At 47.0% G+C, this 17,787-nt stretch overlaps 1 pseudogene; it reads left to right on the top strand.

Annotated features, from left to right (window-relative positions):
- Nucleotides 1-16,219: 16,219 nt before the first annotated feature.
- On the top strand, nt 16,220-16,913 carry LOC100608852 (large ribosomal subunit protein eL15-like; annotated as a pseudogene).
- Nucleotides 16,914-17,787: the final 874 nt, after the last annotated feature.

The raw sequence follows: 17,787 nt of genomic DNA, 5'->3' as shown, positions 1-17,787 counted from the left end.
GACAGTGTGGGGTCCGGCTCAGAAAGGAGGTGAGGGCCGAGATAGGCAAGGGTGGCCCTGGTGCAGACAAGAGCAGGGGAGAGGTGAAGCGGCGAAAGAGGGGCGGGTCCCATCTCGGGCCTCGCCCTTCCCCCTTTGGCGGCGGCTGCCTCGGGCGTCTAACCACCTCCCCCTCCCCAGCCCTTTCCCTCCCCACCCCCTCCCTGCCTTCTGGCTGCACAATTTGTGAAGAACATTATGTAAATGGGCTTTATGCAAATCTAGCCTCTCCCCCTGCTCGCTCGCTGGACTCCTGAACCCTAATTAACTTGCCAAAGCCTAATGTTGCCGTCCCCTTTACACCGGCCCAGCCCCCCCGCCCGCTCCCCCTACCAGGAAATCCGTCTTCAGAAGCAAGCGCGGTGTAATCGCTCCCTCATTTGAATGTGCGAGCTGTCGCCCACACCCTTAGCCCGCAGGAGAAGGCGGCCTTTCAGCCCCTGACACTTGTGCTTCCGATACGGCTCCAAAATAAATGCCTCTTTTTCTTCCCCCCACCCCCTCCCGCCTTATTTTTGCTTGCTTCTAGACCCAGAAACAGCCTGGGTAAAGTTGATGCAATTTCTCATTATCTTCAAGTCTTTCGTCCACCACTAGCATCACCCTCCCCTCCCCGACCTCAAGGTAAGGAATCTAATACCCTCTCCTCTCCATCGCTCTCAAAATAGCCGCTCAGGAAAGGAGCAAGGGCCGGCGCGGTGGCTCATGCCTGCAATCCCAGCACTTTGGGAGGCCGAGGGAGGCAGATCACCCGAGGTCAGGAGTTCAGACCAGCCTGGCCAACAAAGTGCAACCCTATCTTTATTTGCAACCCTATCTTTATTAAAACAAACAGGAGGCTAAGGCAGGAGAATTGCTGGAACCGGGGAGGAGGAGGTTGCGGTGAGCCGAGATCGCGCCCACTGCACTCCAGCCTAGGTGGAAAAGGAAAGAAAGAAGGAAAGAAGGAAAGAAAGGGAGGCGGGGGGGGGGGGAGAGAGAGAGAGAGAAAGGAAGGAAGGGAAAGAAAGAAGAAAGAGAGGGAGGGAGGGAGAGAAAGGAGGGAGGGAGAGAGAGGAGAAAGACAGGAAGGAAAGAGAGAAAGACAGGAAGGAAGGAGAGCGAGAGGAAGGAAGGAAGGGAGGGAGCAGGGAGGGAGCAGGGAGGGAGGGAGGGATTGGTGTTTTTTGAAATCAGAACAGCAAGGATGTATTCAGCTCCTGCTCCCTGCAAGGCACTGTGTGCCTACCACCTAAATGAAGGTATGTTGTTGACCTAGAAAAGACTCCAGGAGCGTCTCTTCCAGCCTGCTTGTTTTTTTTAAAGACAGGGTCTTGCTCTGTCACCCAGGCTAGGGTGCAGTGGTATAATCACAGTTCACTGCAGCCTTGAATTCCTGGGCTCAAACAATCCTCCAGCCTCAGCCTCCTGAGTACTATAGATGCATACGTGCCACCATGCCCACCTAATATTTTTAAAATATTTTTTGTAGAGAGCTTTGTTTCCCAGGCTGGTATCAAATTCCTGGCTTCAGGTAATCCTCCTGCTTTGGCCTCCTGAGTAGCTGGGACTACAGGCATGTGCCACCATGCCTGGCTAATTTCTTTAAAAAAATTTTTATAGAGACAGAAGAGGTCTCACTGTGTTGCTGAGGCTGGTCTCAAACTCCTGGCCTCAAGCGATCCTCATTGTCTGGGCCTCTCAAAGTGTTGGGATTATAGGAATGACCCACCATGCCGGGCCCTTGATTTTTTTTTTTTTTTTTTTTTTTTTTTGTCTTTGTTGAGACAAGCTGTCACTCTGTTGCCCAGGCTGGAATGCAGTGGTGCAATCTCACCAGCCCTTGATTTTTTTTTTTTTTTTTTTTTTTTTTTTGAGAGAGTCTCGTGCTATTGCCCAGTGGCACAATCTCAGCTTACTACAACCTCTGCCTCCCTGATTCACGTGATTCTCCTGCCTTCACCTCCCGAATAGCTGGGACTACGGGCACGCACCACCACGCCCAGCTAATTTTTGTATTTTCCGTAGAGGCAGGGTTTCACCATGTTGACCAAGCTGGACTTGAACTCCCAACCTCAGGTGATCCACCCGCCTCCGCCTCCCAAAGTCCTAGGATTCCAGGCGTGAGCCACCGCGCCGCCGGCCCAGCCTTGATTTTAAAGATAGTTGAACCTATGTTCCACCACCAATGACGCATCCAAGGTCAAGCAGCAGGGATGGGCTGGAAGGCAGCCTCCCAGTCCCCCACCAGCCTGGGCCTTTCTGCTTAACATCCCTCGTTCCAAACAGCACAGCCTAAAGTAGCTGAGCTCTTCTGGCAGCCTTGTGCCTGCTCCCTTCAAGTGCAGAACAAAGCAAAATAAAGGCTTTCCCTGGAAACAAGAAGAATCGTGTTGTCAGCCGGTTCGTGCTGCTGCAGCAAATCTCCTGGATGTGGCTCCCCAAACAGAGATGGGAGGGGGGTGGCTGCCTCTGCAATCTGGGGGCAGAGCAGGCAAGGCGTCTAGGGCTCGGCGTCTAGGGTTTTTGAAAGATGCAAGATGTCGGACATTTGCTGGGGTGCTAACAAGCAGGGCTGTCATTCATTTGTTCGTTCACTTATTCAACCATCATTTATTCAGGAAATATTTAGTGTCCATAGTGCCTGGGCCAGAGTGAATCCCAAAATATATTTCTGCCCGCAGAACCAGGTAACCCACTTGTCACTGGCTACAAGAAACCAAGATCACCATATGCAAACAGCCGTCTGACACCAAGTCTTTCCTGCTGGCCAAATCTCCCTCCCTCCTCCCCCAGCAACCTGGCATCTGAATAAAGGACCTACATTTGGAAATCCCCATCATCATCTTGTTCCTTCATTTTCATTTCTGCAAAGAAGTAATATACGCCTGCGCTTAGTCCTGAGGAGGACAGTTCATCCTGAAAGGCAGTTTATCCTGGAGGAGAGGATCTGGAGTCACGCACGGGTTCAAATCTACAAGCTTTGGCAAGGCACCACTTTCAAAGCCTTTTTATTCTCATCTGTAAAAGGGGTGTCACAACCATGCCTAGCTCTCAGGTTGAAGGGGGATTAAATGGAGAAATGGGAAAATGTAGAAAATATCACCCTCTTTCTGAGATAAAAGCCTGTTCACAGAATCTCTATTGAAGCCATCAATTTCTCATTGAGGTTTCAAAAACGAGGATAGAAAGCCAGAATTCTTGTAAGTTTTTGGTGAGGATTTTGTTATAGCGGAGATATCTTTGAAGACAGTTTTCGAAAGCACTTTGATCTGGTCACTCTCTGAGCCTCAATTTTCTGAGTGCTAAAATGGGAATAATAAAATTAGCCACCCCAAAGGGTTATAGGAAGGAATTAATTAGGGAGGTCTTAGTACTGTGTGAGTCACATAGTTATGGCTCTGTGAATCTCAAAGAACATAGACATAGATACACTCAATTACACTAGGCAACGGGGAATTTTTTGAACATCAATTAATTAATTAAAAGTTAGTTTCCCAGTTTCTCTATTAAGAAAAGGTTTTTTTTTTCTTTTTTCCCAGACATGTAAAGGATGATTTAAAAAGAAATGTTGGATTATGTCTTTATTTCTATTTGGAAAGAAAAAACAAAAAACAACACATTTTAGTGATCATGGAAATTACTGAGTTTGCTTATTCCAATAGAAGGCAAATCATTATCTCTGAGATTCAGAATTCAGTAAGCCTGTATATCCTGAGGTCCTAAACGCTCAGCTTAAGTAAACAGAGGGTATGGTCTGACCATACCCTCTATGGATATACTTAAGGATATATTCATACATCCAATGACAAATGCTAGGATATACATGGTATACTTTATAATTTTATATAATTATTATAGAGCCTTCCCACAATGCCTTTCCATCCCCTCTGCTTTGAAATGCTATCATGTGGACAATAGAACACCAGCCACTACAGATGGTACTAGGGTTCTAGTTCATCAGCAACAGTCAATCTCACATAGAAATGTTGCTTAGTCCCATAGTGCAAACAGGCCTCCTTTAGCACGCCAACTCCCATTAACTGGTAGCCGTGGCCTGAGGTATGGTGTTAAGGAGGATTCTGATGTCTTGTTTAAGCCCAATGCCAAAGAGTGCCTAATTGATGAGTGATGTCCGCTATGGAACCAGGTGATGGTCAGTGCATGGGCGCCTCTTGTTTGCTAATCCCAAGCTAGTATAACCCCTGTGTGTGATAATGGAAGTAGCTGAGATTCAGAGAGGGGACTAGATTTGCCAGGGTCACCCAGCTATTTAGGGACAGAGCCAGAACTAGAGTAAATACCTCCTGGCTCCATGCCCAGGTCTCTTTTCTCCCCATCGGGATGGATGCGGGTTCTTAATCAAGGCTCAGGGGTATCTACGTAACAGTCATAACATTTGGCATTTGTCACACTATTTACCCCCATATGGTTCCAGAGAAATTTACAGTGATTACACACGAGAAATACACACGTTAGAGAGAAAAGTGCACATTACAAGAGGATTAAAATAAAATAGAGAAGGTAACCAGGGCAAAGGGAAAATGAGAATAAAAAATAGGATGGAACCAAGAATGAGTTTGGCACACAAAACACGCTGTCCGGATGCAGTTGCTAAGCAACTAGTGGCCAAAGCAAAGAAGGGAATAGGAATCTACGTGTTTAAAGATGGAAAATATAGTCAGTTATTCAAAAGAAGCAGATTTCCTTGGTATTCCCCTGGAAGCAATACCTCCTAGGTGATCATACCAAGGCAGCTGTCATGCAGTAGAGGATGCTCTTCAAAAACAGGTCTCCAAGAAATTAAGCAATTTCGACACCATTGATTCTTGAAATGTCTTACAGGAAGGTTGATGAAAAAATGTCAAAGTGCAGTCCAAGAATTCAGAACTTTTGATGTCCACGTGGCCGAAGACCATCATGTTTCCAAAGCCAGTAGTCAGAGTCCATTGTCATCTTACTTGACCTCTCAGCTGTATTTGATACCACTGATGGCTTCACCTTTGTGGGTTGATGTTCTCTCCAAGGACACCACATGCTCTTGGTTTCCTCCAACGTCAGTGAAATCTCCTTCTGGATGTCCACTATCGGGTGCTTCTCCTTTCCCCCAATGCCTAAATGTTGCAGGCTTCGGGACTCAGCTGCAGATGTTCCCTTGTACTTATCTGTCCTCGGTTCTTGGTGACCTCATGGCTTAAACCCATCCTTAGGCTGATGCCTTCATATTTTCTCACTCCAGCCTGACCTCTCTCCCAAAAGAGGTCAGACTCACATATTCACCTGCTCCCTTGACCTCTCCATTTGGAAACTAACGGCATCTCAAGCTTCACAACCCCTTGCCAAAATCTACATCCTATGCCACTCTTTCTCTAACCTGGTATCACCTCCAGTCCTCATTTCAGGAACAGGCACCATCATGCAAATAGGTGCTCAGGCCTAAAACAACTCAACCTTCACTCAGACGACCCAACCTTTATTCCTCCCTCCTTGTCACATCCAATGTCCAATTCATCAACAAGTCCTGGCAGCTCTACTCCAAAAATGACTTCAAGTGCACTCATCTCTCCCCCTCTCTACCTCTTGGTCTTGGCCACCTTCCTTTCCCACCTGGATAGCAGGAATGCCTCCGATCTTGCTCCTGGCCCTACAGTCATTTGTCCAAACAGTATCCAAAACAATTGTTTTTGAAATGTCTATCTGAGTAGGTCACCACCTGGTTCAACCCTCCCCTATGGCCTCCCCATCACCAGAAATCCAAGGTCTTGGCAGCGCATGGCCTGAGCCCTGACTCCACTCCCCGATCTCCCCATCACTCACTCTTCTGCAGTCACACTGGGCTCTTCCCTGTTACTTATGTGTGCTGGGATGCTGTCTTCTCACAGCCTCTGCATTTACTGATCTCTCCTCCTCAGAAAGAGATCTACCAATGCTCTTTCCCCAGACAGACCCTGGCTCACTCCTCCACCCCTAAAACAAAGGAAACACCACCTCCTCCAGGGGGCCTTCCTTGACAACTTTATTTTAAATGGACTCTACATCCTCCCTCCCACCCCTTACCAGCCTCCCCTGTATCCCTGTAACTTCCCCCTCGCCTCCCACCAGCCTCCCTTCCCACTCTCCAACAGCCTAGCTTCTCTCCCACTTCCTACCAGCTTCCCTCTCACCCATTACCCGCATCTCTCCAACCTCCCACCTACATTGGCCTCTGCCTTACCTCCTAAGTGTAGAGGATGAGGTCTCTTCTCCACAACACTATGAGAGCAGACATATTTGCTTCATTAGTTGACCACTGTATCCCCAGGACCTTGCACATAGTAGGTGCTCAATAAACACATGTTGCACAAGTGACACTCTCATGGTCTGATTTGTTCCAAGAAACTTCTTCAGCTGAAAACTCCAAGGAGATCGGCCCGTGGGAAGAGCAGGGTGGACTCTGAGCCCCTCAGTAGTGGCTGACATGCCTAGAGAGACCCACACTGAGGGTTTTGCCTTTGATGATGACACACGGAGTCAGGCCTGGCAGTCTCCTTGGCTGATGCCACCAGGGACACCCCGGTAGTTCTGCAGCTTTCCCTTAATCATAAATATCTCCCCTTGGTGTCAGCAGACCCCTTGGAAATCACCAGAGGAAATACTGTCATCAAACCCCGATGAATTCCTAAATGCCCAAGCCAACCGCACCAATTTACAGCAGGTTTTGACTTTAATAATGTTTTGTCTTAGATTTGGCCCTAATTATAAATCATTTGCAACTGTGGTTTAAACCATAAGCAAATCTTACATGGCATTCTTATTATCTACTTAATATCGCAAAGAGAAAGATTTATGGAATCACATTCTGGGAATTAAGCAAACGAGGAAACTTTTAGGTGAGGGTGAAACACGTGAAAATTATAGTTTTGTCATAAAACGTTGATTGATCAATGATTATTTTAAAACGGTGGTAACTGTGCTGGCGTCAACATAAATCTGTAATTGGCTGGATTTATTCTTTTTCAAAATACTATATTTCCTACAGTTTTGACCATCGTGTTAATATGAATCTGTCAGATTTACTGTGGTTTTAACTTAATTAACTCCATTTAGCTTATGCATATATGTGTGTGTGCGTGCGTGTAGGATGTATGTGTGTGTGTGTATATATATATACACACACATAGATTTATATATGTTATACATATCCTTAAAATGCAATGTCCACAGTCACTTTTACTTTTTACATAATCGTTTGTGGTTTTCTTCAAATATAATTTTTTACACATTTGGGAAAAACCCATTTTGCGTATGAAGCCAACTCGTGCTGCAGAAATGGGTTCAAAGCACTGTTAAGAGTTTTTCACCTGTGGGGTGACCACATCAGGTAATGATATTGCATCTTAGGAGACAAGGAAGACTGCAAAAAGATCCTGAGTCAGGCTCAAATCTTGACTCTGCCACTGAGTGGCTCTATCACCCTAAAGAACCTATTCTACCTCTCTTTGCCTGTCTCATGTGTAAAATGGGAATGGATTACTTGCCCCTACTTCAGAGGCTACTGTGAGGCTTAATAAAGTGACGAATGTTATGTGGTTGGCATGAGGCTTGGCATGCAGTGGATGCTGAGTGCATGTTGTAGAGGGCCCCTCCTTCTGCTTCCCAGCCAGGGAGTGGACTTCCGACATTTGGGGTAGCATGCCCCAAGGAGTGAGGTCAAGGGAGAGTCCTAACCCTCAGAGGAACCATCTTAGGAAGGGCCAGTTCCAGTGCCAGAGGGAACCAGCCCAAACACCAGAATCACCTTCTAACCCGATAGGACCAGGGAGATGGTGGGTTCAGATCAAAGCCATACAGGGACAGATAACCATACACTAAATCAAATTTAAAATAATAATAATAAAACAGTAGCTCCCACTTACCCAGAAACACTTTCTTTGCATCAGGTCCTATACATTTTTTTAGTGGAGAGTAAAGGTCTCACTCTGCCACCCAGGTTGGAGTGCAATGGTTCAGTCAGAGCTCACTGCAGCCTCCAACTCCTGGGCTCAAGAGATCTTCCCCCTCAGCCTCCCAAGTGTCTGGCACTACAGGTGCTCGTCACCACACCCAGCTAGTTTTTCTAGTTTTTGTAGAGATGGGAGTCTCACTGTGCTGCCCAGGCTGGTTTCAAACTCCTGGCCTCAAGCAATCCTCCCACCTTGGCTTCCCAAAGTGTAGTATTACAGGTGTGAGCCACAGTGCCTGGCCCATAATTCTTTATAGACTTGATTTTGTTAAAGCTCAGCAAAGCCCACTAGCACATCCACCTTGAGATGAGAAAATTATGATTTCAGAAATGTGACTTGCCCAAGGTCACACAGCTAATAAGTAGTGGAGCTGAGACTCCAGGCCTACATTCTGAGGCACGGAGTTTTACTACCTCTGACTGTTACTGGGCCACACATCCCTCCAGCAGCTGCCCTCTCTCCTGGCAGCATGCACTCTGAACCGATAATTCCTTCCAAGTCTAAGCCAAGGAAAAAGGAGGCCCAGTTCAGCCACTGCAGTCTCTTCCTGTCTAATTGCTAAGAACAGAGCTAAGAAGTCATTGCTTTGAAGCTGAAACTCTTCCCTTTCTGTGGAGTTTCACGTGTGTATTTAATCGTGCTTTATTTTTCTTGATTCACACTGTGGAGCCAGTCAAACATATTTTCTGAGAGCCTATTCTGAGTCATTGATTCGTGGTGTCTGTTCTGAAGTTGCCCAGGGTCAAGTGAGTCAGCTGTGGGTAAATGAACCCAGACATTGGATTTCACTGAAAAGTAAACACTCCAAGCAACGGGGAAAAAAATGTTGGTTTCATATATAACTTTCACATGCAAGCTTCCCTCCAGTCTTCCCCTTCTTCCCCCACTTCTCCCCCATCTCTTTCTTCTCCCTCTCCCTCCTTTCCTTCCTTTCCACATTGATTTTTCCCTTTTCTCATCTCTCTCCCTCTTTATTTTCTCCAGTCTTCTCTCTCCTTCTTTCAAACTTTTTTCCCCCGTTCCCTTTTCTCTCTTATTTCTCTCTCCATCTCCCTCTCTTCTTTCTTTTCTTTCATTTTTCTCTTTCTTCTTCTATTCTCTTCTCTTGTTTCCTATATTCTTTTCTATTTTGCACACAGGATTTTGTTTTTATTTAGGTGAGACCCACACAGCAGGAAGACGACTGCTATTGAAAAGATAGTTTATTACTCACAGTTCCCAAGAGGAGGGGGCGTAACACGTTACGCAGGGCAGAAGCAGCCAGGGAAAGCATAGGCCAGGGCCTTTATCATGGATTTTGTTTTCTCAGTTAATGGTAGCCAAAATAAAATAATAATAATAATAATAATAGACTGGGCATGGTGGCTCACACCTATAATCCCAGCACTTTGGGAGGCCGAGGCAGGCAGATCTCTTGAGCCCAGGAGTTTGAGACTAGCCTGGGCAACATGGTGAAACCCAGCCTCTACAAGAAGTACAAAAAATTAGCCTGGCACGGTGGTGCACGCTGTCCTCCCAGCTATTTGGGAGGCTGAAGTGGGAGGATCTTTTGAGCCTGGGAGGCAGAGGTTTCAGTGAGCCAAGATTGTGCCACTGTACTCCAGCCTGGGAGACAGAGTGAGACCTTGTCTCAAAAACAGTAATAATACTAATGATAACAATATCATGGATTTTACTGGAAAGAACAGGTGAGCCAGGGTAGGCAGACTTAGCATTGGCCACTTTGAATAATTTCGGCTGACTCTGGGCTATAGGGGCAGTCCCTAGTTGTCTGGTTCCTGGTCCTGGGGTGATTTGGAACAGGGGGATAGCGTCCTGGAGGGCAGGAGGTTGAAAAAAAGACTCAGGATTCGTTGGTTTGCATATCAAAGGCTTGCTCCAGAAGAGAAGTGGTTTGCTACCTCTAGGAATTACCTAACCCTGGGAGGGGCACTCCCTCCTTGGATCCTCAAGACCTCCACAATTCCCAAGCATCATCAAAGACAGAAAGTTAAAAACATGATTTCTACATCGTTTTTCCTTCCTCTCTTTTACTCCTTCCCCTCTCCTCTTCTCTGTTCTCCCTTCTCATTCTCTCCTCCTTTCTGCCTCCCCAGGGCCTGGGAAGAACTCATCGCAAAGGTTCAGGTAAGCAGTAACAAAAGCCTAGGTTGAGTGGGTGACAAGAAGCCAAGAGAGGAACAGGCAGCATCACGAACTACTTGGGAGGTAGAACTCTCGTTTTCAGTGACTGGATGTGGCTCCGACAGCCCTGCTCAGCTCTGCCTGCTGGCCCGAGCTCCGCACCACCACTTCTGGGAAAGCCGCCCCTTCCTTGCTCCAATGGTGGCGGCTGCTGTGTCCTCACCCTGCCGCTATCCCGTGGGTTGGTTGTTTTGCCCAGGCCTGGAATTACCCAAATCCCCTTAAATACACGACTGCAAATGAGGACCCTGGAAAAAAAGGCAATAATTGTGACAGTAACTCACGGGGCCAGGCCTGACACGTCTCTAATTGCCTGCTAAAATTGTCGCTGTCTCCTAAAGTGCAAATTATCACCCGAAATGACAAGAATAATGAATGAGTAACTCTGATGTAATGCAACAATTAGTCCTCAAAGACACTGTCTAATATGGTAATTCAGAACACCCACTCCTTGTTATTAAGTGCCTGATAATTATTTAATTATCTATCTGCCAGCATGATTTACTTGGTTTATTTAGCTGCAGATGTGGGCAGGAGCGTTTGGGTTTAAGGTCAGAGTGAGCTGGCCCCTCCGCTGGCTGCCACATCGGTTTGCTTGGGTGCTGGAGGCTGCCGCCCGTCTGACTTCCCTAATTGGCTTTGGCAGTCCTGACCCAAAGTCGGAAAATTGCCTCTTCTCCACCCCCGGCTCCGGTTCAGGGTCACTCAGGGGCTGAGGGTCTTAAAGATCATGGATGAGAGTGCCTGCCTTCCCTTGCCCCTTCGGACCCTCCGACAGGTGATCAGAGTATTTGGGGGCAGCAGCTGCCCAAACTGAGCTTGATGTGAGTGTTTACTGTGCTGGGCACGGCGCCAAGTCCTACACAAGTGTTAGCTCGTTTAATCTTCACAATAGTGCCAGGAGGTAGAGACAACTGGTGCTGGCATGTGACAGAGGAGGAAACTGGGACTTGGAGAAGTGAGGTCATTCGCCCAAGGTCCCACAGTGAACGAGTGGTGGGCCGGGACGAGCCTCCCTGTCCCCAGAGCCACTCTACTCTCCTGGACCCTGACAGTTGCAATGTGAGGATGGCCCCAAAGCTGTGAGTCACAGCTCATCCCAGGCCAGTGCGTGCCCAGAAGGGTCTGGGCAGGGACTCAGGAGGATCAGTGTCCTGCTCTCCAAATCACAAAATCACTGATAGAGAAAGCAGAAAGAGTGGCTCTAATCTCTGTTGGCTCAAGGAATTAACCCAGAGCCAAGGAGTAGAAGGTATTACAGAGAGACAGACGAGATCTACAGAAAGGGCCGCTTGCTAGCTGAATGCACTTGGGCAAGTTCCTTACCCTCTCAAAGCCTCGGTTTCCTCATCTGTAAAGTGGAGATGGTCAGAATTTGCCTATGATCGCCTGTTGAAAGTACCCTCATCATCAGATACTCTCCCCACCTTGCACCCTGTTGGGTTTCCTTTACTGAATGTACCTGACTCTCTGATTATCTTGTTCATTTATTTACTTATCCCCCCTCCTACCTGCCCCCACCCCCACCCCCACACACACATAGAACGTAAACTCCAAGGGAGCAAGGACCCTGTCTGTTTTATTCTTCCTTCATATTCCCCGCATTGAGCACAATGCTTGGCACATCATGATCTCAATAGTCTCAATAAATATCTGTAGAATGAATGAACAAATAAAAGAATAATCAGACCCCAGGTGGGGTCCCCAGCCAACTACCCCCTTCCCCAAGTGACTCCCCAGCATCTCCATGCACACAGCTCCCTACTCCCCATCTGTCCTGGCCATTAATGCTGATGACGCCTTACCTTCATGCCCATACATTTTCACCATGCAAAAGGCCATGATGACCACTCCAGCCACAGCTGTCATTTCCTTGCCCTGGTCCTCAGCTGACCTGAGACTCCAAGCTTCCACCAGCTTCCTCATTCCACATTTCTGGGGGATAAGTCTGATTGGTCCAGGCCACCTGGAGCAGATGATCTTGGCATCCCACACACCCACATTTCCATAATGCTCCCCATTTCCAAGCACATCTGCCCAATCTCCACCTTCCAGCACATGACTGTCGGCTGCTGGAGCTCTCTGTGGCTACACACAGGCCACACTGAGAATTAACCTCCCCAGGAGTCACCTTCAGTAAGGGCTGCCAGGAGTTGGTGGGTAAATAGCCCAGCTCCCTCATCCCTCAAATTGAGATCACATTGAAGTGTGAATTCTAGATTGCCTCCCCCACTTTCCCAGTAGGATAAAGCTCTGTCTCTCACGTAGTAGATGCCATTGGTGCCCCACTCAGATCCCCTTTGAAAAGTCAATGCATCCAACCTCCTTGATGGTACATTAAATGTGCATTAAACTGGTGTTGTACATTAAATGTATATTAAACTGGTAATGTACATTGGTAAGTCCAGCCCCCTGCCGTGGTGAATGTTTGCTGCTAACACAGCAGCACCCCACAGCTAACACTGCCCTCCACTGACAGGAGTTGCCTTACCTGGAAATCCTGGAGAGGGTGCACCATCCCCTCTGCACCAGTTGGATACATTGGTGTCATGTAGCCAATAATTGACTAATACAAGGGTACAAAAGGCCAGCCTCTTTACTCCAAGGCAGGACAACTCTAGGGTACAAGTCACACTCCAGAGCTCCTCGTGGGATCAACTGGAAGCGCAAGACGTTACCTGAAACCACGTCTTTTACTAGCTCAGGAAAGGCAGGGCCAAATCTCTCTTGCTCACTGCTGTATCTCCTGCACATAGCACAGTACTTGCTGAGTTAGTAAATGAGTGCAAATGAGTTCATTCATTCATTCATTCATTCATTCATTCATTGATATGAGTGAATGAATGCATATACATGTATAAACAGATGTATGTACATATGCACATCAATGAATACATTCAAGCCATGGTAATTCCCAAAGCAGGACCTAAGCACCTATTTTCTAAATTATTAGCATGTGCATTTAAGTGGCCAAAGATCAGCAAAAAGGGAGGTCCGGGCTGGAAGTCGGACGGACGACCTCACTTTTCATCCTTGACTCACTGGGTGACTTTGGTTTTTACATCTATTAAATCAGAAAAGCACATTTATTTTTCTCCATGCTTTTTTTCCCCAACTTAAACGCTGTATAAGTTTATGTTGTGTGTGTGTGTGTTTTTTTTAAACTTTTTAATTTTGATATCATTTTAGACTCCCAGAAAAATTTTAAAGTAGTGTTTCTGGCCCGGTGCAGTGGCTCATGCCTGTAATCCCAGCACTTTGGGAGGCTGAGGTCGGCAGATCACTTGAGTCAAGTTCAAGACCAGCCTGGGCAACATAGCGAAACCCTGTCTCTACAAAAATACAAAAACTGGCCGGGCACAGTGGCATGCAACTGTAGTTGCAGCTACTTGGGAGGCTGAGGCAGGAGAATTGCTTGAGCCCAGGAGACAGAGGTTGCAGTGAGCCGAGACCATACCATTGCACTCCAGTCTGGGTGACAGGAGTGAAACCTTTTCTCAAAAAAACAAAAATAAAAACAGAGTGATTTCATCTGCCTTTCCCCCAGCTTGCCCTAATGTTCATGGTTTGTGATGTTGAAATCCTCCGTTTAAGTGTCTGGTGATCATTTTAAGGAGGGAGAGGTGAACAGAGCCGTAGAAAGGAAGTCAGTTTCAGAAAACACAGAATGAAAATTCACCTGGCTTAGCAGCCTTCAAAAATGAGGTGGCGGCAGGCAGACAACATTCCTGCCCCTCTCCGTCTCTCTCCATGCGTGGTGCATCTGCGGTTTTCTTTTATTTGTGGTTTATCACCTCCTATGCCATGGCAAACAAGAGACTTTATAAATATTTCAAACACTAATAATTTGTGCTGTCCCTACTTAGACTTTTAAATGAATGTAAGAGCATTTCTCTTTGAGGAACCTGCCAAACTGCAGGCTGGTGAAAGAAATACCACCGCCCCGTCTGAGCTGGGTACTTGATGTAGACATGGGAGCAGAGGCTATGACTGCAGGTGTGGGATGCCCGTCTCTCCCACGCACCTCCCTTACCCCAGCATCTGCTCTGGTGAAGCTCTACCTAGCAGGACAATGGCCAACCTCATCTTTGGATCCACAGGGTGGGGAGATTCTCTCTGATCCCACAAATGGAGAAATTGAGGGCTGCTAATTTCATGGTTGCTGTTTTAAGAGCTTTGGATATTTTTTTTTTAGATGGTGTCTCACTCTGTCGCCAGGCTGGAGTGCAGTGGCGTGATCTCAGCTCACTGCAACCTCCGCCTCCCGGGTTCAAGTGATTCTCCTTCCTCAGCCTCCCGAGTAGCTGGGACTACAGGCGTGCACCACCACACCTAGCTGATTTTTGTATTTTTAGTAGAGACGGGGTTTCCCCATGTTGGCCAGGATGGTCTTGATCTCTTGACCTCGTGATCCGCCCACCTCGGCCTCTTAAAGGGCTGGGATTATAGGCATGATCGGCCCAGCTTTGGCTTTTAAGTCAGACATTCTTGATTTAAATCCCAGCTCATTCACTGTATCGCCTTGCGCAAGTCACCTCTGTGAATCTTTGTTTCCTTATCCATGAGGTAAATATTTTCATGACTAAATGAAATAGTGTGTATAAAGTGTGCAAGGCCTAACACAGCCCATGGGCTCAATGCACAGTAGCTAGTATTTTCCCTTTGAATATTTCCTAGTCATTTATAATAGCTCAGACATAATAGAAGTTAATTTATTATTCACATAAACTACCCAATGAAGCTCCAGCTTTGAAGCCATGGAAGATCTTCCATAAATTTGTTCCCACCCAACACCCAGCAAGCAGGAAGGAGAAGGACATGAAGCATCATCCAGGAGAGGTTCCTTCTGTCCCTCACAAAGCTCACAGTCTAGGGAGAGAAGAACTATGGAAACGACAACCCATAATATGCAAGGTAGATCCTCAAGAGAGCAGGCACCAAAAACACTTTGGGAGAATAGAGAAGGGGGAAGTTGTTTTGAAAAGTAGAGAATACCCTGGCACACCCTGTCTGAAACCCTTCAATGGTGAATGGTGTCTCATTATTCTTAGGCAAGATAATGATCTCCTTCTCCAGCCTTCTATGTGGTCTAGTCCCTGCCAGCCTCTCCAGCATGGCAGTCCTGACACTCTAAGCCTTTTTTTTTTTTTTTTTTTTTGACATGGAGTCTCACTTTGTCACCCAGGCTGAAGTGCAATGGCATGATCTCGGCTCACTGCAACCTCTGCCTCCCAAGTTCAAGTGATTCTCCTGCCTCAGCCTCCTGAGTAGCTGGGATTACAGGCATGAACCACCAAACCCAGCTAATTTTCGTATTTTTAGTAGACACGGAGTTTCACCATGTTGGTCAGGCGGGTCTCAAACTCCTGACCTTGTCATCCACCCATCCCCGTCTCTCAAAGTGCTGGGATTACAAGCCGTGAGACACTGTGGCCAGCCAGCTTCTTTTTATTTAGTTAGTCAACCATATAATTTACCTTCCAAACCAGGCCACTTTGGAGAAAGGAAGAGAACGCTATTAATCAATAAGCCAGGACAATAGGGACTGCCTGGGGTAGACCAAGATGGACAGTCACCGTACACCATCATTCCTGCCACAGAACCTTTGCACATGCTGCCCTCCCTACTCCACACTCACCTGTCTAATTGGACCTGAAGCTTCAGCATCCCTTCTTTAGGGAAGCCTTTTCCAATACACCAATTTAGTCAGATCCCTTGTTAAGCATTCTGCTAGAACTTGTTTCATTAGGAGCACTAATTTAGATTTCTAAATACATACTCAATTGTGTCTGTATTTGATTAACTCTCTGTTTTGAACAGGATATAAACTCCATGAAGTTAGAGACTGTGTCTCTTTTTGTTCACTCTTTATCCCCCACATCTGGCACATAGTAAAGCATTCCACAAATGCGGCATTGGAATGCATGAATAATTGCTGACCTCTCCCTGGAGAGCTCAAAATAGAAACCTTCTGATGTGAGAGGACATTTCAACGTGGTCTAGAAGAATAAGTAAAGAATTAGACTCCGGTCTGGCGGCAGCCATCAGGTAAGCCAAGATGGGTGCATACAAGTACATCCTGGAGCTATGGAGAAAGAAGCAGTCTGATGTCATGTGCTTTCTTCTGAGGGTCCGCTGCTGGCAGTACCGCCAGCTCTCTGCTCTCCACAGGGATCCCCGCCCCACCCGGCCTGATAAAGTGCACCGACTGGGCTACAAACAAGGCCAAGCAAGGTTACGTTATATATAGGATTCGTGTTCGCCATGGTGGCTGAAAACGCCCAGTTCCTAAGGGTGCAACTTACAGCAAGCCTGTCCATCATGGTGTTAACCAGCTAAAGTTTGCTCGAAGCCTTCAGTCCGTTGCAGAGGAGCGAGCTGGACGCCACCATGGGGCTCTGAGCGTCCTGAATTCTTACAGGGTTGGTGAAGATTCCACATAAAAATTTTCTGAGGTTATCCTCATTGATCCATTCCATAAAGCTATCAGAAGAAATCCTGACACCCAATGGATCATCAAACCACTCCACAAGCACAGGGAGATGCGTGGGCTGACATCTGCAGGCTGAAAGAGCCCTGGCCTTGGAAAGGGCCATAAGTTCCACCACACTACTGGTGGTTCTCGCCAGGCAGCTTAAAGAAGGCGCAATACTCTCCAGCTCCACCATTACCGCTAATATAATTAAAGTTTGTAAAATTCATACCTAATAAACAATTTAGGACAGTCAAAAAAAAAAGAATGGGACTCCATGGAGAAGCGGATGAACAGCTTCCAAAGTGGAGGGAATTGCAGTGCGCAAAAGGTAATGTTGGGCCACAGCAAAAGCAGTCATAGAATGGCCTGGAGTTGAATAACTGGAGCACCAAAGTGTGGGAGTGAGCTGGAGGGGGCAGGTCAGGTTGAAGAAGCCTTGAGTGCCCAGTGAAGGCCTGACTCTCAAAAAGCAACAGGGAGCCACGGAGGACACTTACCATTGGGTGCCTTTGAGGGCCGTGGTGCTGGAGGTAGAATACAATCCCCACCTCCTCCAAGTAAACCTAGAGTCTGCTGGCAACGGCAGCTTGTTAAGCTTTTCTTACTTGGAACACAAATCTATTTTTTATTTTTCTTTCTAATTTTTTAGAGATGAGGTCTCGCTCTGTCACCCAGGCTGGAGTGCAGTGGTACGACCATAGCTCATTGCAGCCTCAAATTCCTGAGCCCAAACGATCTTCTTGTTTTTGCCTTTTGAGTAGCTGAGACTACAGACATGCGCCACCATCCCTGGTTAATTTTTAACCTATTTTTGTAGAGATGAGATCTCACTACACTGCCCAAGCTGATCTAGAACTTGTGGCCTCAAGCAACCCTTTTACTTCAGCCTCCCAAAGTGCTGAGATGACAGGCAGGAGCCACTGCGTTCAGCCACAAATCTATTTTTAATGGAGGCTGGGCATGGGGGTGAGCACAGCCACATCTGAAGCACTTCTGTTCCCTGAAGGGTAGTTTGAGAACCACAAACACAAACATGGCTATTTTTTAAAGCTCTGTCCAGGGCTTTCCCCATCAGCTATGGCCTACAGAAAGCAGTTGATGTAGTAAGGTCACCCAGCCAGGAATCAA

The sequence above is a fragment of the Pan troglodytes genome, chromosome 23, assembly GCF_028858775.2.
Source record: "Pan troglodytes isolate AG18354 chromosome 23, NHGRI_mPanTro3-v2.0_pri, whole genome shotgun sequence".
Lineage (NCBI taxonomy): Eukaryota > Metazoa > Chordata > Mammalia > Primates > Hominidae > Pan > Pan troglodytes.
Note: the sequence above shows the minus strand (reverse complement) of the source record. Positions and strands in the feature narration are given on the sequence as shown.